This window comes from Aquarana catesbeiana, linkage group LG10 (genome assembly GCF_042186555.1).
Source record: "Aquarana catesbeiana isolate 2022-GZ linkage group LG10, ASM4218655v1, whole genome shotgun sequence".
NCBI lineage: Eukaryota > Metazoa > Chordata > Amphibia > Anura > Ranidae > Aquarana > Aquarana catesbeiana.
In genome coordinates, this window is record NC_133333.1 from 214,716,693 (window position 1) to 214,738,731 (window position 22,039).

The window sequence follows — 22,039 nt, forward strand, 5'->3', positions numbered from 1 at the left end:
AAAGCCAGACTTTCCAGCAAAAAAAAAAAAATGGCAGTGTTTGCATCTGCCAGAGACGAAAGTGACATTATGATGACGCTTCCAGCCTCCGAGGGTCATAGAGATGACCATCTGAAAGGCTCAAGACTGCTGGCATTGTACAAGAGAGGGTCAGAAACTTGCTGATGTTGTACAAGAGAGGGTCAGAGACTGCTGGAGTTGTAAAAGAGAGGGTCTAGAACCACATACTTTAATTTGGGCAAACTGAAGCTCACAGGATGGACTGATACAGCAACAAAGTAGTTCTCTACGTGCTTCCCTATGACCCTTGAAATCTTTAGCTTCGTTTGAGCCTTTCTGAGACCTGGTAAACCGCTGCCACCAGCTGATTTATTCTCCAGTTCCCCAATTGTACTAGAGAGACCTGAGAAGCATCGGAGGATGCTAAACAGCCACTATGATGGCTTTTACATGTGAGGGAATCACCCGCTGAAAAAAAAGATATAGCTGCAGGCATCATTCAGATATCTCCACTCAAAGTCCAGGACGTCATATGATGTCCTATGGGCGGCAAGTGCATAGTTGCCAACATTGGGAAAAAAATATTGGAGACACTTTCTTTGTGCTTACATACTGGATTACAAGAGAGGATCAGAGACTGCTGGCGTTGTAAAAGAAAGGGTCAGAGACTGCTGGCGTTGTACAAGAGAGGGTCAGAGACTGCTGGTGTTGTACAAGAGAGGGTCAGAGGCTGCTGGCATTGTACAAGAGAGGGTCAGAAACTGCTGGCGTTGTAAAAGAAAGGGTCAGAGACTGCTGGCATTGTACAAGAGAGGGTCAGAGACTGCTGGCATTGTACAAAAGAGGGTAAGAGACTGGTGACATTGTACAAGAGAGAGTCAGAGACTGCTGACATTGTACAAGAGAGGGTCAGAGACTCTTGGCATTGTATAAGAGAGGGTAAGAGACTTCTGGCATTGTAAAAGAGAGGGTCTAGAACCACATACCTTAATTTGGTCAAACTGAAGCTCATAAGATGGACTGATACAGCAACAAAGTAGCTCTATATGTGCTTCCCAATGGCCCTTGAAATCTTTAGCTTCGTTTGAGCCTTACTGAGACCTGAGGGTAAGCAGGGGACAAATGGCAGACATTATGTCAGAAACCATGAAATCAGACTGAGACAGAAGTACAGTTAAATGACACTTGTTTAATAATAAAAGTAAAATAGAACAAACGTAGTCAAAACATAGCCAAAGTTCGGTAACCGTAACAGATAGTCAACCAAGCCAGAAGGTCAGGGATCCGTGTAGTGGAACAGCAAGCAGGATCTGGAGCCAGAAGGGATGTTAACCAAGCAAGTCTTTAAACAGGAACACAGGAGATAGTCTCTGTGATGTTGACCAAGGCGAAGGCAGAGATCCTCTGGACTGCACGGCTTAAGTAGGCAGGACTGACAAGCAGGATACCATCAACAGGTGAGTAACTGTGGAGAGATAGGAGCTGGCAATTAGCTGACAGCTGAGTGGCAAGCTCAGGGAAGGAAGGACTGAGCCCAGCCCTGACACATTAGCCATCCCCAAGAGATAGGTACACCGCTGCTCCCTTCACCACCCCACAAAAAAAACTGAAAAAACATCCCATACAGGCCACCCACCACCTCTTCCTATTACCCCCCCCCAAAAAATAAATAAAAATTAATACAAACTAAAGAAACAGCCCCCCCCATCAGCCATGTGTCTACCTGATGAGCCCTTTAAATGGTGAACAAAGTGGAAAGTGCGTCTTGAGGCATAATAGACTTGAGCCAGTCTTCCATAAATTGTTCCGGTGCTTTACCTTCTTCCCCCTCAGAAAACCCAATGAAACATAAATTATTTGCGACAGAGGTGGTCCTCTGGATCGCACAATATCACAGAGTGGTCATCAAAGTGTTGTAGAGCAGATCGAAACTCTGCATTTAAGGGAGCAACAGTATCTTCCACATCACTGATCCTCTGTTCCGCCGTGGTCATGCAAGTACGGATCTTTTGCACACCATGTCTTAAAGTTGAAAGGTCAACTTTAACAGAGTCTATCTGTGTAGTTAAGGCAGCCGGACATGATTAAATTGCTTCCATTATATGTTTCAGGGTTGATTCACTCTCAGCAGGGGATTTAGCGGAATTTAGGTACTAGGAGATACAGGCTGAGTAATAGAGCAGACAGCAGCATGGCTTCCCCCTTCTTCACACCCCCCCCCTTTACTGTAGGGTCTGGGATAGCAGGATCTGCTGACATGTGGGCAGATGCCTGGGGGTAAGACAGGGGACCGCTATAGTGTTCCTTAATAGTGCTGGGATTCAGTGTTTAGCAGAAGGGCCACCACCAGAGGATTTTTGGGGAGCAGGGGAAGCACTCACCACCAGCTTCTGTGCCTTCTCCCTCTGAGGCAAAGGACCGGGAGCCGACGGACCGCCGTCATCTAGAGAGCACCGGAGGGACCTAGAATGGAGCCTAGAAACCTAGAAAGGACCTAGGCTGTTTGGGAGTGTTCTGCCTAATTTTTACCATGCCCCAACAGCAAAGGAGTCTCCTGTAGCTGTGGGAGTATAGATCGCTGTTCCCTGGTCTGCTGTAGAGCTGCACAATTAATCGTTAAAAAAATCGTGATCTCGATTCACCTCTCCTGATGATCTCTCCTGCAGAGGTTGCCGATTCTTTCATATAAACAAGTGGAGAGACTTTATCTGCTCACTCAGCTGTCAAAAGAAAGCATCTGGGCATTCTGCCAAGTCTTTTAACTTGAAACATTGTAACTAAGCTTCTTTCTTAGATCAAAGGGATAGAACTTCTGTGTAAATAAATGGCAGTCTGCCAAGTTTTCAACAATGTGTAAATGCAGGAAGTTTAACCACTTAAAGTCTAAATCTTTTTCTGACACTTCTTTCTTAAGTTAAAATCAATATTTTTTGCTAGAAAATTACTTGGAACCCCCAAACATTATATATATATATTTCAGCAGAGACCCTAGGGAATAAAATGGCAATTGTTGCAATATTTTATGTCACACTGTATTTGCCCAGTGGTCTTTCAAATGCAATTTTTTGGGAAAAAATACACTTCAATGAATAAAACCAAAACAGTAAAGTTAACCCAATTTTTTTGTTTTAATGTGAAAGATGATGTTACGCCGCGAGAATCGTGAGAGAATCCTGATCTATCTTCTAAGCAAAAAAAATCGTGATTCTCATTTTATCCAGAATCATGCAGCTCTAGTCTGCTGTGGCGGTAGGATCAGTGTAGAAAAGCAGCGGTGCTGTCAGAGCCAGGAGAACACACTGCTCACATGCACAAAGCCGGCCACGCCCCCTAGACATTATGATTTTATGTTTATTAGGAGTTGTCCATGTTTTATGGCCATGTCACATACACATAGTGCTTTGCACCACCCAGTGAGCCCTGGCAGAGCAGGTGGTCTTGTTTAGCCTGGCAGGCAGAATGGTGACATGCCACACAAGCCCCGCCCCCTCTTGGCACAGACTTGCTGTGTGTCCCGCTCAGCAGACAGGACTATCAAACAAGGCAAGATCTAAAACAGTGAGGCTGCGATAAGCGCTCTGTCTTTTTGTGCTGACATTCTACTTCTAATTGTTATCTGAAATTAATTTGAACAGAGATGAAGGGGGAATTGATGACAAAAAAGACCTGTGAGATAAAGGGAAGTGTTAATTATACAGAGGGTGAGAACGAGATGATTCCCCCTCCTCCCTCCTCCTCCCTCCTCCTCCTCTCCTCATCCTTCCCTTCAAAGTTCTCATCACCAGAAGATTTATATATGAAAGACGTTTGCTGTTCCCCATGGCATTCCCAATTCCCTCTACCAATCAGCTTCCTCAAAATAATGGTGACCTTTATATGTAGCTGAGCAGCCGAAGAGTGCGCACAGGCCGAGAGCTGTGACTCCATCACCACTTGCTATTGTACAGAAACTCCAAAATTTCAAATAGAAGAGGATTACTAGGACTCATGAACAAAGGATTTGATTGGAGTATAGGTGCATTTTGTCAGTTGCTTGTAATCAGTTTTTTTGGTGCAATGAAAGAAACTAGTTTGACAAGCTGAAGATTTTTCATTAAAGCGGTAATAAACCCTGGGGAAACCCCCCCCCCCAAAAAAAAAAAAACCCTGCAAGATAATGGCATAAAGTGCTAGTACAAAGTGGGGCATACAACCGCTTTAAATTGAGGTACAGTTGTAATTTTCAATGTAATCAACTTTTTCTTAAATGAAAGCCATTTAAAGTAAGTAATTCAACAATTTGTTCAAACTGAACGTATGTCACCATCAAAGAACACTCATAAATAAGGTGCAAAATTCAGATCACTAAATCACTAATCAATTAATCATTGATCATTAAAACAAAATGTTGCTGCAACCCTGGTTGATGTTTAGCCAGTTGAACTGAACATGATTGAAATGGTTGTAATCCATGTACTTATATTTACAAGTGATGTGAACAATCATCTTGTGATTGGATGGTGTAGATGGTTCCTACAAAATAACAGGGAAAATAACACGTGCATCTGATTTTTCAAAAGTTTTGACAGTGCATGCAAAGTTTGTCTGTCATATTGAGTCATGTTGCATAGTTGAGCACCAACTGCTGCTCTTCTATGGTGGAAAAAATTTTACTGTATATGTATAGCATCTTTTCATGTCAAGAAGAAGACTTTAAAAGAATTTGGTGGAGCAAACTCACTTGCAGATGTCTTTTTCTCTGCCAATTTTACAAATACCATATTCTCTACTTAAAATCTGTGAATCTCTCATATTCTCTCGTAAGATGTCACCTTCATGATAGCACCTTGACCCAAGCTCCCTTACCCGGAAGTCTAATGGCCATTTCCGTAATAGCTGAGCTGCCCTTAAGGCCCCTTTCACACGAGGCGGACTCCGTTTCTACGGAGCCCGCCTCGGTCCGCCGGCTCAGCGGGAGATCTGTCCGTTGATCTCCGCTGAGCCGGCGGATGACAGGTCCCTCTCTGCTCACTGAGCGGGGAGGGGCTTGTCAGGCGCCGCTGCCGCTTATGGAGGGATCGGATGAAAACGGACAGCATGTCCGTTTTCATCAGATCTCACCCGATCCGATCCGCCAGCGACGGACCTGGACGTAGAGCCATCCGTCTGCTTTTAGCAGATCAGACCGGGTCGGATGTCAGCGGACATGTCTCCACTGACATCCGACGCTCCATAGACTAACATGGAGCGCCCGTTCAGGTCTGCCGTCAAAACTGACAGGCAGACCTGAACGGTCCGATCGTGTGAAAGGGGCCTAAAAGTATTCAGAGAAGTAAGAGTAAATTACAAACAAAATACAACCCAAATTCCAAAGAAGTTGAGACACTGTGTTAAAAACATAAAAACAGAATGCATTATTATAATCCCATGTTTTATTCACTATTCAAAGTAGAAAACATGTGAAATGTTTAAACTGAGAAAATGTACCATTTTAAGAAAAAAATAAGGTAATTTTTAAATTGATGCAGCAACACATTAAAAAAAAGTTGGAACAGGGCAACAAAAAGCTGGCAAAGTAAGTGGTACTGACAAGAAGGAGCTGAAAGAACATTTTGCAACTAATTAGGTTATTGGCAACAAGTCAGTAATATGGTTTGGTATAAAAAGAGCATCTTAGGGAGTCAGAGCGCCTAAGAAGTGAAAACGGACAGAGGTTGCATCACAACCTCCATAATAATGTATGTAAAATTGAAAAGACTTTAAATATATCATTGTCTACAGTACATAATATCATCAAAAGAGTCTGAAAATCTAGGGAAATCTCTGTGTGCAAGGCACAAGGCCGTTACAAAATATTGGATGCTGTGATCTTTGGGCCCTCAGTTTAAACATTTGCTATGTTTTCTACTTTCTATTGTGACTAAAATATGCATCATTGCATTCAGGTTCTATGTAGATTTTACACAGCATCACAACTTTTTGGGATTTGGGGTTGTGAATTACATGGCATGATTTTTTGAGGAACGGCGCGATTGTCATGGTTATGCAATAGAGTTTCTCTGTCAGCTTACCTGTCTCCATGTGTTCATCTCTAAAGACCAGCTGCCTCTCACTTGACTGGTTTTATAACCTCTCCTCTAAGCATGGCCCCACCCCAGGCCCTATCAGGGAACCCTATATTAACCTGTGCACTGCAAGCCAGCAGTGCTGATCAATCATTGTGTGTTAGCCTCCGCGTGTACTTGCTGTGTTTCCTACGTCTGATTCCTGTTACCGACTTTGGCCTGTTCTCTACTCTCTCTGTCTGCTTGTTACCCTGACCTTTGGCGTGTTATGTTTATCCTTGTCTGCTAGTCGCCCTGACCTTTGGCTTACCCCTAACTTCCCTGTTGTTCCAGCCTGCTACCTCCTTCCTCTTCTCCTGTAGTCTACGGTGAGCATGAGCTGTGAGACCCTGGGGGCCACGACCTGGAGCCAGACTGCATTGCAGTCCATCCTCACCACTAGAGACTCTGGTGAACACCAGCTGGCTCTTAGACTCCGCACCCTGGGGAATCTATGCTCTAGCTCCCACTGGGATCCATGTTAGTTATCCTGTAGACCTGCTTCCTGAACCTTTCAGGGTTCAATCCGCAGCAGTCAGTCCTAGGGTCCACTACCTTAGCGGTGCACTTCCGACTCCTACAGAGTGCATCTGTCACCTGGTCCCAGGTGACCTGACAGTTTGATCAGCCATGGACCCGGCTGATGTGCCTCTACCCGCAGATGATCCGTTGCAGGGCTTAGTTCGCAGACTTGAGACCCAGGAATTGCATCAGACCCAAGTGATGCGATTCCTTCAGGATTTGGCATCCCGTTTTGAACAGGTTCAGGCCTCATTAGGACCCCCGGTTCAACAGCCTCAACTGCTATCTGCTGCTGCACCTATCGCACCAGTCGCAGCCACACATTCATTACAACTGCCAGCTCCGGCACGTTTCTCTGGGGACTCCAAGGCTTGCAGGGGGTTCCTTAGTCAGTGCAAGATTCATTTTGAACTTCAGCCCCAAAACTTCCTGTCCGAAAGTAGCCTATATTATATCCCTCCTGTCCGGCGAGGCGCTAGCTTGGGCTGCCCCTCTGTGGGAACTGAATGATACAGTGGTTTCTAGCCTGTCTGATTTCTTGAAACTTTTACGGAATATCTTCGAGGAACCGGGTCGTGTCTCCTCAGTGGTTAGCGCTCTTTTACGTCTCCGTCAAGAATCCACTTCTGTGGGACAGTATGCTCTTCAGTTCTGTATCCTCACAGCTGAATTGAGCTGGAATAATGAGGCCCTAGTTGCAACCTTTTTACATGGCCTCTCTGATAGAGTGAAGGATGAATTAGCAGGAAGATCCCTTCCTGCTGATCTGGATGGTGTCATCACCTTGTGTAACCAGATCGATATTCACTTTCAGGAGAGGGCCCTGGAAAAAAAAGACGCCAGCACTCCCCGTTCCTTAGACAGCTTGAGCTCCCAGTCCCTTCTCTTCGATCCGAGGAGCACCCCCTGCCCGCTGAGAAACCTATGCAGCTGGGCTGGACCAAGTTGTCTCCTGAAGAACGCGCTAGGCGCAGAACTATGGGCCTGTGCCTCTATTGTGGGGCCAAAGGTCATTTTCGTGACACTTGATCTCTTCGTCCGGAAAAACGATCGGGGCTAATACATCTAGAAGGTGGAGTATTAGACCCTGAAGTATCACCTTCCCCTTCTCGTATTCTTCTTTCTGTGTTCCTTCATGTCGGTGCTTCCTCTCGTTCGGTCTCGGCACATCTGGATTCCGGAGCCGCTGCCAATTTCATGGATTGGGAAACTGCATCTTCCATGAGATTTACCCTTTTGCCTCTTTCAACGCCATTGGTGGTCTTGGCGATTAATGGCACTGTGCTCCCAGGGGGTCCTATCCGCTTCCAGACCCTTCCTATTAAGATGTCATTAGGGACACTCCACCAGGAGTGGATATCCTTTCTTGTCTTGCCTAAAGCTTCATCTCCTATCATATTAGGTCTTCCTTGGTTACGGTTCCGTTCTCCACACATTGACTGGACTGCTCGATGGATCCTGGCTTGGGGTTCCTCCTGTTCCTCTTTCTGCCTACTCAAGGTTACCCCAAAAGAGAAACTTCCTGTTGCCACCATCCCAGTATCTTCTGCTCTACCCGCTGCATATAGCGATTTCTGGAATGTCTCCTGCAATAGACCCAGGCTGACTCGTCTACCAGTTCCACAGTCGCTACGCCCTGTGATGCGATTCTGGTGGTCGCTGCACCTGGCAGTGCTGTTCAGTCGGCCTCTGCACCAGTTCAGCCTATGCCCAGTGAAGCTATCCAGCTTGACTTCTGTGACACATCACTTTCTAACCAACCTGGTCTCAGGGATCCACTGACTTCTGCCCAGTGTGATGATCCTGTGTTGGATGTCCAGCTCATCTTTAAGGGTCTGGGGGACCCTGCTCAGACTCCTGATAGTCTTCTTATGCCTTTATCCATTCCTAAGAAGCCTTTAGCCCTCAATAAGTCCTCTCGTCCTCACCCTACCTCGGTTTCAGTCTCTGAGGATAATCTTAAGTACGAGGTTAGTCGAGTTCTCGATTCCCGGTGCCGTAGAGGCATTCTTCAGTACCTCGTACATTGGGAAGGGTTTGGTCCTGAGGAGAGGTCTTGGATCACTGCATCTGAGATCTTTGCGCCTCGTCTGCTGAGGAGGTTTCATCTGGAGTTTCCCTTTAAGCCAGGGCCCAGGCGGGGGAGGCCTCATAAGAGGGGGGGGGGGGGTACTGTCACGGTTATGCAATAGAGTTTCTCTGTCAGCTTACCTGTCTCCATGTGTTTATCTCTAAAGACCAGCTGCCTCTCACCTGACTGGTTTTATAACCTCTCCTCTAGGCATGGCCCCACCCTAGGCCCTATCAGAGAACCCTATATTAACCTGTGCACTGCAAGCCAGCAGTGCTGATCAACCATTGTGTGTTACCCTCCGTGTGTACTTGCTGTGTTTCCTATGTCTGATTCCTGTTACCGACTTTGGCCTGTTCTCGACTCTCCCTGTCTGATTGGTACCCTGACCTTTGGCGTGTTATGTTTATCCTTGTCCGCTAGTCGCCCTGACCTTTGGCTTACCCCTTACTTCCCTGTCGTTCCAGCCTCCTGCCTTCTTCCTCTTCTCCTGTAGTCTACGGTGACCTGGAGGCATACTGCAGTGCAGTCCATCCTTACCACTAGAGGCTCTGGTGAACACCAGCTGGCTCTTAGAATCCACGCCTTGGGGAATCTGTGCTCTAGCTCCCACTGGGATCCATGTTGGTTATCCTGTAGACCTGCTTCCTGAACCTTCCAGGGTTCAATCCGCAGCAGTCAGTCCTAGGGTCCACTACCTTAGCGGTGCACTTCTGACTCCTACAGAGTGCATCTGTCACCTGGTCCCAGGTGACCTGACAGCGATCTATAGTAGCCCGAAAACGTTTACATCATGTATGCCTGATTTTAAGGATGTCGTGTTGATGTCTTTTTGATGATTTTTTTTCCAATAAAGATATTTTGTGCAGCAATCCCATCTGAAATTTCTCTATATCGAAGCCCGTGGGAAGGCTTGATTGCTAAGCACAATCTACTGTGACTGATGTGCACCTCACCCCTTGGACTTTGGACTTCCTTTATATATATATATATATATATATATATACTGTTTTAATTTCTGTAGCCCTAATGAAGGGGGTCTTTCTAAACCCTGAAACACATTGACTGGTCTCCTCCATTTTATATGAAGGCATGTGGTACGCTTTCTCTTCAAAGTTCTTTTTTACTTTTACCTGGGGCTCTTCTCTGAGTGCCCTTCATACATAAGTGCTGCCTAATTAGATGTCACTGTACTCCACCTGGTAAATTACACTGAACACCACAAGCCAGGACACTAAATTGGGATCCAGCACCACCAGCAATGTCTTCTTTGAGGCTGCCCAAAAAATATGCTATAGAAGAGACAGACAGTTACTTGCTCAAGCACTTTAGGAAATGAGATCCATTGGTAGACTGTGTAGCAGAACCTGGGCTACACTCCTTGCCTCCCCTAGAGAGGAGGCTTTTGATTAATAGATGTTAATTTATATTTACAAATTAACAAGTATTTTGTTGTTGACAGGTTAACAAGATGACATTGGAGCTCCATATAGATCTATTCCCTTTATTGTTGACATAGTTTGCCCACTTCTCACCATGTTCCCGTGGTCAGCAATTGCCCTGGCTGTGTTTTGATCTTGCCCTTGAAACCTGACTGTTGTGGTAAGGCCTGGCCTCTATGGTGGGCCCAGTTCTCTCTGCTCCACCTAAGGCTTTGTGCCTGTTTGAGTTGCTGGAGGCCTTTTTGTCAATAAAATCCTGGGGTCGGGGTGGGGTCATCATCTCACTGCTGAGAAAATTAAACTGGTAACAGATTAACCAGCCCAGGTCATGAGCTAGGAAATTCTCTACCTGAACACACAAACAGGATTTTTTTTTTCTTGCCAAGTTGTGTGTTGTTTAAAGTCTTCTCCTCTCGTCTGCTGTAATGTGAACCTGCGGGAGAGCGAGTGCCTCTTGTCAACTTGGAGTAGAATTGTTAAGTAGCAAATGTGGGATCCATTATCCCATTACTCCTCACTAGACGCCTCACCTCATCCTGGATACAATTAAGAGGCAATCAGATACTTTTCCTGCTGGTAATTGGGCAGTGGAGATTCGGGTTCTTCACATTATTGCATCTTGACATTTCAGGAGCCATCTCAGGGACCCTCAGCGCTCTTGCCTTGGTTGGCGTTAACAACTGTGCGGCCCGCTCTACATCAGTGTTTTTCCTTTTTTTTTTCTTACTTAATAAAAAGGAAAAACCACAAATCTACAAAAATATCGAACTGGACAAATACCATGAACATATAACACTGCATCAGTGAGAAGAGAGATTATTTTTTACTGTGAGACGTCAAACAGTTTTTTGTTGTGTTGGATAGATTGCATAGAGGATAAAACATTGGTCAGGTTTTGATAACTGTGTTTTTAATGAGAAATTTTCCCCTCACTTCCTGTCCTGTGAACAACAGGAAGCAAGATCTCCTCAAAAAGTTTCACCCTTGACAGTTGTCACTGGAAAAAAATGTCCTCATTGGAAGATATACCCTTTACAGATTTTCTCTCACTTCCTGTCAAGGTGACACACAAGAAAATCTCCCTAATAGATCCACAGACCGCAAAGAAAACAAGCTGACAGAAGTTCTAACTTTTTTTCACTCCATCCAAAATGTATGCCTCGTACACACAATCGGACATTCCGACAACAAAATCCATGTTTTTTTTTCCGACGGATGTTGGCTCAAACTTGTCTTGCATACACACGGTCACACAAAGTTGGTCGGAAACTGCGAACGTCAAGAACACAGTGACGTACAACACCTACGACGAGCCGAGAAAAATGAAGTTCAATATCTAGTGCTGCTCTTCTGCTTGATTCTGAGCATGCGTGGCACTTTGTGTATCAAAATTTTGTACACACGATCGAAATTTAAGCAAACGGATTTTGTTGTTGGAAAATTTGAGAACCAGATCTCAAATTTTGTGCGACGGAAATTCCGATGGAAACTGTTCGATGGAGCCTACACACGGTCTGAATTTCCAACAAAAGGTTCCCATCGAACATTTCCGTCTGAAAATCCGACCGTGTGTACGGGGCATAAGAGTTCCACTTTCACGTTCAAGTTACATAACCCTAAGCTAGAAACACTTTAAAACTAAAATATGATCTGCTTATATTTTACCTTCACTGGTTCCTCTTTTCCCTTTCATTAAGATGCTAACAACATTTTTAATTTAAAACCTTTTCATTTTCATTACATACCTTATGTTATAACAAGTGATATAATCACTGGGCCTCTGAGCTTCTCTATGAAGGCAGATCATGGCTGATGGGAGAGATCGGCCTCCTCAAAAATTTACAGCACCCTGCTTCAGTACTTCTCTTAAGAACCCTTTGTACTAATGCAGAAATTGGGCTAGCTCTCAGTAGAGGTTTTGCACATATGAAAATGCCTTGATGTGTGGATGTCAGTCTGGAGGTGTGCGCATTCCTAGGTCGACTGTATTTGCATGCATAGATACTACTCTAGGTAATGCAGAGCCTCTATGATTGAACAGACTGAAATCCAATGAAAGGGGCAGTGCCAGGGACAGTCAGGCTGGGGAATAAAGATCTATATAATGCTGAATGTCCTCCAGCCAGGAAATGAGGCAGGCACTATATCATTTGCTGTAGCTTATATTGCACATTGTGAGAAGCTCACAGTGTGCTGTGAAATCAGAGTAGGCAGTTTCAGTACAGGGAGGGAGTCTGTACAACTGTGCAAGATTGAAAGGAAGGCTAGAAGCTTTAATAAAGATCATTACATGCCTTATATCTGACATGAGTATATTAGTAGTTCATATAGCGCACTGTTCAGGCATAATAAGTATTTAGGTATTTACATTAGATTAATATCTTTTCAAAACTATACTGAAATTCTAATACAAATTTCAATAAATGACTCTATTTATACTGTTGAACCAAGTAAGAACTCCTGAGACGTGTGCCTCTTGATATAAGGTATAACAAAATTCCAACAGACCGACAAAAATTTCCCTAGCACTCAGCCTTGCTAGCCACCAAAGAGGACCAGCGGTCCGTAGGTTGAAAAACCTTATCATAAGAAACTTCTCTATTTGTCATGTAAAAGAGATGTCAGAGCTGAAGTGTTGCAACCAGTGGTGGCTGGAGCTCAAAATTTTTGGGGGGGCACAAACAAACTGAAAAATTCAGAAAAAAAACCCCATCAATTGCAGCCTCGCTGTACCATCAATCGGAGCCATTGTGCCATCAAACGTAGCCACTGTACCCATCAATTGCCGCCACTGTACTATCAAACGCAGCCACTGTGCCATCAAACGCAGCCACTGTGCCATCAAACGCAGCCACTGTGCCAATCAATTGCCACCACTGTACCATCAAACACAGCCACTGTGCCCATCAATTGCTGCCACTGTGCCATCAAACGCAGCCACTGTGCCCATCAAATGCAGCCACTGTGCCATATCAAATGCTTCCACTGTGCCATATCAAATGCTTCCACTGTGCCATCAAATGCTGCCACTGTGCCATCAAATGCTGCCATTGTGCCCCAACAAATACAGCTACTGTGCCCATCAAATGCAGCCTCACTGTGCCCCATCAAATGCAGCCTCACTGTGCCCTATCAAATGCAGCCTTACTGTGCCCCATCGAATGCAGCCACTGTGCCCATCATATGCAGCCACTGTGACATCATATGTAGCCACTGTGCCCATCAAATGCAGCCACTGTGCCCATCAAATGCAGCCAGCGTGCCCATCATATGCAGCCACTGTGACATCATATACACCTACTGTGTCCATCAAATGCAGCCTCACTGTGCTTATCAAATGCAGCCTCACTGTGCCCATCAAATGCAGCCTCACTGTGCCCCAGCAAATGCAGCCTTACTGTGCCCCATCAAACGCAACCTCACTGTGCCCCATCAAACGCAGCCTCACTGTGCCCCATCAAACTCAGCCTCACTGTGCCCTATCAAATGCAGCCTCACTGTGCCCCATCAAACTCAGCCTCACTGTGCCCTATCAAATGCAGCCTCACCGTGCCCATCAAATGCAGCCTCACTGTGCCCATCAAATGCAGCCTCACTGTGCCCCATCAAACTCAGCCTCACTGTGCCCATCAAACGCAGCCTCACTGTACCCCATCAAATGCTCCCACTGTGCCCCATCTAATGCAGCCTTAGTCTGACTGGGAACTTGTTTGAAAAGCCCACAGCGCTGACTGAGTGAGTCTTACTTACCTTACATTACCTTACAGGCAGCACCGCTCTGGCCGTGCGTTCCACGGAGCTGCCGACATCACTTCCGATGCACCACTAGCATATGGAAACTGGAAGTAACCACTGCAGTTAACTAGAAGAACAAAGCTCCCGTCTGTAGAAATACTATGGGCGGAAGCTGTTTGGCACTATGGAATACGCCACAAAGCAGGTCAAAAGCCTGCAAATGAAGCGCCTCGTCTGCAATCTTGTGATTGCATTGATGTGGCGATTCCCATAGTGCACTGTGTCCGGCGCCCGAACATAGTGCACTTAAAGAAGTCTCCTGTCATGCGAATTGGATGCAGGGAAGTCCGGATCCAATTCGCATACGTGTGAACCCAGCCTTAGATAAGACAAAAGATAATTGGCTTCTTAGAAGACCCAAACTCTGTGATCACATCTGATGATATTCAAAAATAAATAAAAACAAAAAAAAGAATAAGCAAAAAGTTTATTTTAGTTTCGTTTGTTTTTTTTCGTTTTTTTAGATGCAATTTGTTGCTGCTTGATTTTTTATGTATAAAGGAAAAAAGTTGACTTTTTAGTAAACCGGATCACGAGTGATGATATTTAAAAACAAACAAACAAACATGTAAAAGAAAAATATATTTTGCCACAAAATCAAGCTCCCCGAAATCAGCCATTCATGCATAGTAGTAGCAGCTTTCTTTCCATGTGATAGGGCCTCTTTGCTGATTCGGGATTATAAGGACACTTGCTGATCGGAGTTTAGTCAGCTTTGCCAATTTTTTCTCTCCCAGTCTCTGCTTGGAGGTTTGTCTTTGCTGTTGAATATTTCCCAGGATTGATTTAAGGCGCCAGTCCCCGGTGATTTTAATTTGTGTCTCTGATTGCAGCAAGGTTTGCCGGCTGGTGACATTGATTAAACGTCCAGCTCTTTGGATTTATGCAAAATGTATGCCACGGCACTTTGTGAAAGCACAAGGCTGTCACTTCATCTCTGTACAGAGGATCTCCAGCTGACCGAGGGACGGCCCGGCCATGACCCTGCTGCTTATTATGATATATAGTTATGACATCATTTCTGATAGTGATGTCACAGCCTACCAGGACACAAGCCATCACAGTGAAGCTCGCTCATACCAGATAGCTGGCTGCAAAAGTGGGGATCAAAACAACAAATTGACCTTTCAATCCTAATATTGTCATTTTACTTCTGATTTATAAATCTGTCAATGAGATTCTACTAACTAGCTACTGAAAGTTTTGGTTTGTTGCCAGGGTTTGGTGATGTTTTCGAAAAGCCATATAAACTAGTCGTAAACTGCCTGCATTGTATTGGAAAGCACAGAGACCAAGATGACATCACTGGGTCTAAAGTAAGATATATAATGAAAACAGAAAACATTCATTAACATGTTGATTAGGGAGGGGGGAGGGGATAATGAGGGGAGGTAAATGTAAGCATATTACAAGCTTTAAAGGGTATGATACATTTGTGGAATACCAGCTGCCCTCACCAGGTCCTGCTGCCCCCATCAAGACCTCTATATTTTAATTTTCATTGGTGGTTAAAATGAAAACATTTGATTTGGTTATAGACACTAAGACCCCATTCACACAGGGGCAACACGACTTGCAGGTCGCCTCAGCGAGGCGACCTGCAAACGACTGCCCGGGCGACTTGCAAAACGACTTCTGTATAGAAGTCTATGCAAGTCGCCCCCGAAGTCATACAGGAACCTTTTTCTAAGTCGGAGCGACTTGCGTCGCTCCCCTTAGAACGGTTCCATAGCACAGAACGGGAGGCGACTTGTCAGGCGACTAGGTCGCCTGACAAGTCGTCCCTGTGTGAATGGGCTCTAAGGGGTTTATTTACTAAAGCTAGAGGGGGCAAAATTAGTCACGATTCTGCATAGAAACCAATCAGCTTTCAGGTTTTATTGCCAAAGCTTAATTAAACAAGCTGAGGTTAGAAGGTGATTGGATTCTATGCAGAAATGTTACTACATTTTGCCCTCTGTAGCTTTAGTAAATAAACCCTGAAACATTATTATTATTATACAGGATTTATATAGCGCCAACAGTTTATGCAGCACTTTACAACTTGAGGGTAGACCGTACAAATACAATACACTTTAATACAGTAGGAATCAGAGGGCCCTGCTCATTAGAGCTTACAATCTAAGAGTCAACAACACCCAGCTTCTTTTTCATCTTGTCTCTTGGTATGCACCCTTTACCATGACAAGTGAGGCTTCCCTTTTTGTATATTAGGAATCCCCTCTCCATCATGGTTTTGGTCCATGGGTCCTATTCACCATTCAGGTTCCGCAGCCAGTGGTCTGCCGGTAGCAAAGCTGAACAATGTGTGTTCCTTATTCTTTAAAATACCAGTGTTGATATCTTTCAATCTATCATCGTACAATTTGCCAGCGTGTCACTGCTCTGAACCAGCATCGCTTTGGGCAGGAAGTCATAATTGCTCCTTTGCATTCTTTTAAAAATAGTAACAGCTCTGAAGTCACCCAGGCACATTTGTTTTCAATTAGTGTTAATTATCATGGCAATTTTCGCATGCAGAAACAGATCTTATTTTTGTGTCGATTGCACTTTTCCGCTTCAGTCGTTCTTCCTGCGTAAGGACAAGTTAAAAGCATAGTCACAAGACTGAACAAAAGGAGAGTTTCAGCACCCTGGACAGGGGCCATGCCTGGCTATTTAGGGAACACTTTGTGCACAGGCACTGGCTCCGGGAAAGGGGTTGCCCATTGATCCTCGTTTTACTCTTCATCAAATGACTGGTCCTGCAATGGGTAACCCCTATATTCCTCTAAATCCAACCTGCGGCCCACGACAGCTATGAATGCGGCCCAACACAAAATTGTAAACTTATTTAAAAATGTTGTTTTTTTTTTTTGTGTGTAAAAATGCATTTACACTTAATGAACACAGGCTGCCGAAAACAAAAATTTGAGGGTGTCTCTTTACTGGACTTCTATGAGTTTCATCTTCCCAAAGAAAATTCTCCCACTCTTCACAATCACGCCTTATTTATGTCATCGGTTTTTTACAGCACCTATATGTGTGAGTAACTATTTTCAAGAATGAAACACACAGTGGGCAAAATTAGAATTTAAATATCTGATGAGCTCCTTGAGAATTGTTTGAGAATTGCTACTACATACATCCAACCAGGGGCGTCGCTAGGGGGTGGCTTTTGGGGCTATAGCCCCGAATCTGGGGCCCATAGCCCCGAGTCTCTGCAGGGGTCCCCAAGAGGAGGAGAGGCTCTCTGGGGACCCTGATGTAAGTGGGGCAGCTCTCTGGGGACCCTGATGTAAGTGGGGGGGCTCTCTGGGGACCCTGATTTTAAGTGGGAGGATCACTGGGGACCGCTATGGGCTCTAGCCCCAGATCTTTTGTAGACCTAGCAACGCCCCTGCATCCAACCAACCAGATAGTGATGTGTTAGTTTATCAAAAACTGTGTCGAAGATTGCACTAGCTTTATGTTGCCCACTTTTACTTGTATAATAAAAAATATTTAAAGAAAAATAAGTTTTATTACTCAGATAGGTACATTATCTATATCAGTGATCATTAACTTGTGATCTGCCAGACTTTTTCTGCTCATCAGCTATCCTTATTGTTAGTGTATTTTATGTGTGGCCCAAAACAATTCCTCTTTTTCCAATGTAGCCCTGGAAGGTCAAAAGGAAAATTTAGGCTTGCATCCGCCTTTCTTCTGAAAGTTCACCCCCTTTTAAATTCTGCCCAGCAAATTTCCTGATCCATTTCACCCCTGCAGGTGCCAGACATCCCTAAATGTCCAGGACCTACCTATTTCCTCTAATTGGACAGTGACTTAGCAGCAGCTTGTCCAGGGGCAAAAAGGTCCTGGTTGGCTCTCCCTCCCAGGAATTAGAGGGTATATTATCAAGACGTTCAGATGCCAGTTCTTATAACATTCAAATAAATATGGGGTGGTTTTGGGATTTCCCCTATTTATTATAAATATGTATTATCTTGTCTATTCCTCTATTTAGCTGGTCTATCAAAGCTCTAATAAGGTTAATGATGATATAATAACAATGTTAGCTATAGAAATAAACACTCTGCTTAAATAAGCAAGGATCTCATTTATTTACAAAGAAAGTAGAAATGCTAACATAAAACACTAAAAGAATTCTACAGAGCATACAAAACAAAAGAGCAGGGGTGATACAATACAGTAAGCCCTTCCTTTCAGGCACTGTATGCTGGCTGGGCTCCAAGGAAAAAAAGGAAGAACTCTAGCTGGCCATTCTCTTTTATAGCGCACTCAGACACCACCCACACAAACACCCTCTGCCCACCTGTCTAGCCCTCTGTCCAATGAAAATCCATAAGAGACCATCCTTTCTAATCACCAAGAAGTATATTCTTCTGCTCATCTTCCAGGAAGCATGCTGCTGTCTCCACGATGGGCAGCATCAGGCTGGGTTCACACTGGTCCGACAAACGATCCGACATTGGGAGCTCATGTCGCATGACGTGTGAAATTTAATGTTTCCCTATGGGAGCCGTCCTAACCGGTCCGACACAAGTCGTTCCGACTTTAGAAATGCTCCCTGTACTACTTTGCTCCAACTTTGATCCTACTGCAGCCTATTGACTATCATTGAAGTCGGATCAAAGTCGGATCACCGTCTCGCATGATCCAACTTCGGCACGCGACTTGTGCTCAGATGATCTTGAGGGGGAACTCCGCGCCAAATTTTAAATAAAAAACCGGCATGGGTTCCCCCTCCAAGAGCATACCAGGCCCTTAGGTCTGGTATTGACCTTGAGGGGAACCCCCTACGCCGAAAAAACGGCGTGGGGGTCCCCCCCAATTCCATACCAGACCCTTATCCGAGCACGCAGCCCGGCTGGTCAGGAATGGGGGTGGGGACGAGCGAGCGCCCCCCCCCCTCCTGAACCGTACCAGGCCGCATGCCCTCAACATTATATAGGCAGTGACCCCGCCCCCTTATGCCGTCACAGTCCCTGGGCATGCTGGGACTGTGACGGCATAATGGGGCGTGGTCATCGGGTGATGACCACGCCCCCTAAAACGTCACAGTCCCAGCATGCCCATGGACTGTAACGGCATAAGGGGGCGGGGTCACCGCCTATATAAGTCAGAGCGGAGCGCCCAGAGAGCATTCCAGCCTCGAGAGAGCGTCATGTCAACATCAGAAGAAGAGAAGAGGGCAGAAGACCGAAGACCGGGCTCCTCCACTATAGCAAAAGAGCGGCAAAAGAGCAGAAGGTAGAGGAGGAGCCCAGCAGAAGACCCGGAGAGCGCGCAGAAGAACCGGAGAGACCCCCGCAGTCGGAAGAAGACCCCCGAAGCCGGAAGAAGACCCCCGGAGCTGTCTAATAAATTACTTTAAAAATCTGTGTAGTGTTTTTTTTTTATTGACACTTTTTCCCTAGGTGAATGGGTAGGGGTACCATGTACCCCATACTCATTAACATAGGGTGGGGGGCCGGGATCTGGGGGCCCCCTTATTAAAGGGGGCTCCCGGATTCCGATAAGCCCCCCGCCCGCAGACCCCGACAACCAACGGCCAGGGTTGTCGGGAAGAGGCCCTTGTCCTCATCAACATGGGGACAAGGTGATTTGGGGTGGGGGGGCCCGCAGCGCACCCCCCTCCCCCAAGGCACCAACTCCCCCCATGTTGAGGGCATGCAGCCTGGTACGGTTCAGGAGGGGGGGGGGGGCGCTCGCTCGTCCCCACCTCCATTCCCGACCAGCCAGGCTGCGTGCTCAGATAAGGGTCTGGTATGGATTTGAGGGGACCCCCACGCTGTTTTTTCGGCGTAGGGGGTTCCCCTCAAGGTCCATACCAGACCTAAGGCCCTGCTATGCTCTTGGAGGGGGAACCCATGCTGGTTTTTTATTTAAAATTTGGCGCGGAGTTCCCCCTCAAGATTCATACCAAGACATCCGACATTGTGTTATTTCCTGCCCCCTGCTGTAGACCCTCCCATTGTGTGTTAGTTTTAATTGGTCAAAGGACAAGTATACTATCTGAAAAGTCGGATCAAAGTAGTATCCTGTTCATGAAAGTCGGATGGATGTAGGACCAATGTAGGATCAATGTAGGACCAATGTAGGACTGATGTCGCAGAGCAAAGTAGGATGAAAGTTGTACTACTGTCGTGTAGTATAGTGTGAACCCAGCCTCAGTCCATGAATCACTGCTTTTGACCCAGGTCATCTTTCAGTAAAAGCTGGCTTTTGATGTTGCTATAACCCAGGATATCAGTCATTTTAATTCTCACCTCCCCGGGTGGTCTTATTTGATACTCCTCTACCCCCATACATCACATCAGGAGGCCTATGCAAGAACATCCTGTTAGGATATGAATTCCCATTTATGACTTCTTGTTACGAACACCCTGCTGTGTAAATTTGCTGTACTGGCATTCCAAGACAACATTTTTCCAACATAGGCCAAATGGCTGTATCAACCAGGCAGTAAAACTCCAGAAATATATGATATTAAACCATGTCGCCTTCCAACAAACATACATTTAACGATTTGGTAATGAATACATAAAATCCAGTTGTTGTGTTTTTGTATCTATTCCTGCCCTAAAGTATATCTAATCCCAGGAGCAAAAATATTATTTACCAGGTAAGGCAAGGTCTAGTAAGCAGGAGGAGCTTACCAGTCCATTAGATGTGGTACCTGTATTAGTTTCTTTTTATTTAAGCGGTTTATCCTTAATGTTTTGTTCTATGTAACAACGCTCACTTGTTGTGATGCATCTATGGAGGATCAGTGTTGGCACCCTAGGGCAGGACTGCAAAACACTTTCCTTTTTCCTCTTCAAACCATGAGGGGCTTGTAGACCACCAAGGAGAACTGAAGAAGGGCTGATAAGACTTCTTGGGTTTTTAGTGCCACAGAGGCACCGTGCTGTCAGTTCTCTAAAGAAAGTTACTATCTCACTGCATTTCTGTCAGGATCAACAGATTTTTTTAAAGGTTTATTTAAAGGACCAAAAGGGTGCTAATAAGAGAAGTTCATTGTTAGGGTTTACATTATTTCTAAGTGACAATTTACTTGTTTGTGGTACCTTAACACAACCTATTCAAAATAAATAGACTCGCAACACACTAATAATATCACACGTTACCATTTTTTCACAATGCAATGCACCACTATGCATTTCGGTGCACAACAATGCAAATGCGTTGACTTAGTGAATGCAACCTAAATGTGTTTTATTTATCTGTGTAGCTATGTGCTTGGCTAGAGGCATGGAACAATTTAGGAGTGCTTTCTGAGCTCTCTCCAGACTTCAGAATTAATGGGTTAACATACTCTACCTCACCTCCAGCCACCAGAGGGGGCTGACAGCAGAAGGAGCTCAAGAGCCTTGAAGGTTGACAGCACTGAACTATGGAAGATGTAATTTGGGAAAGAAAATCTGCTATGACAGTTAATGGACTATTGGACTAGAAGTCCCAAAGAGAGCCGGGTTTAAGAAAGAGAGAGAGAGCTGTATTTTGCCAGACTGGCTGCTGATTGATTTCCACTTGCTGCAAGGAGACCGGTGTGTGCAACGCTGCTTCTGAGTGCACTCCAACCAGCTACAAGCCTGTGGCCTGAGATAGAAACCAGAGTGTTGTTGGAACCTGTTTGCTGAGGACCAGTGATCAGTGACCAGGCAGATCCAGAAGTGAGCTGACATCTGAACAGGAGATCCACTGTTGCTGTATTGCTGGGACTGGTGTAGTGAAAGGGCATTGCTGCCATTTATGTATTGCTGCTACCAGAGACTGAGTACTTAGGGACTGGCCATGTAACTAGCAGCTTTAGCCACTGCATGCAGTCTTGATCGTGACTATACTGGTGTGCACCATTGTGAAGACTGGGCCCCAACATTAGCTGGCTGAAGAACAAGCTCTAAAGACTGCTCATCCAAATAGCTGCTCCACAAGAACTGTGCCTATTGTCCATATTAAGCGGTACCTCTTTAGGGAACCTTATACAGTATTTCATCGTAGTCATTCGTATACTGAGTGCACTCTGAAGTGGTTATACCATACTGTTTAGGGATGAGTTATCTCACTGCTATCACTAATTACCAAATGTCACTGCTCATTGCTGATTTTGTAGGTTACTAGGTCACTTTACTCTAGTGGTA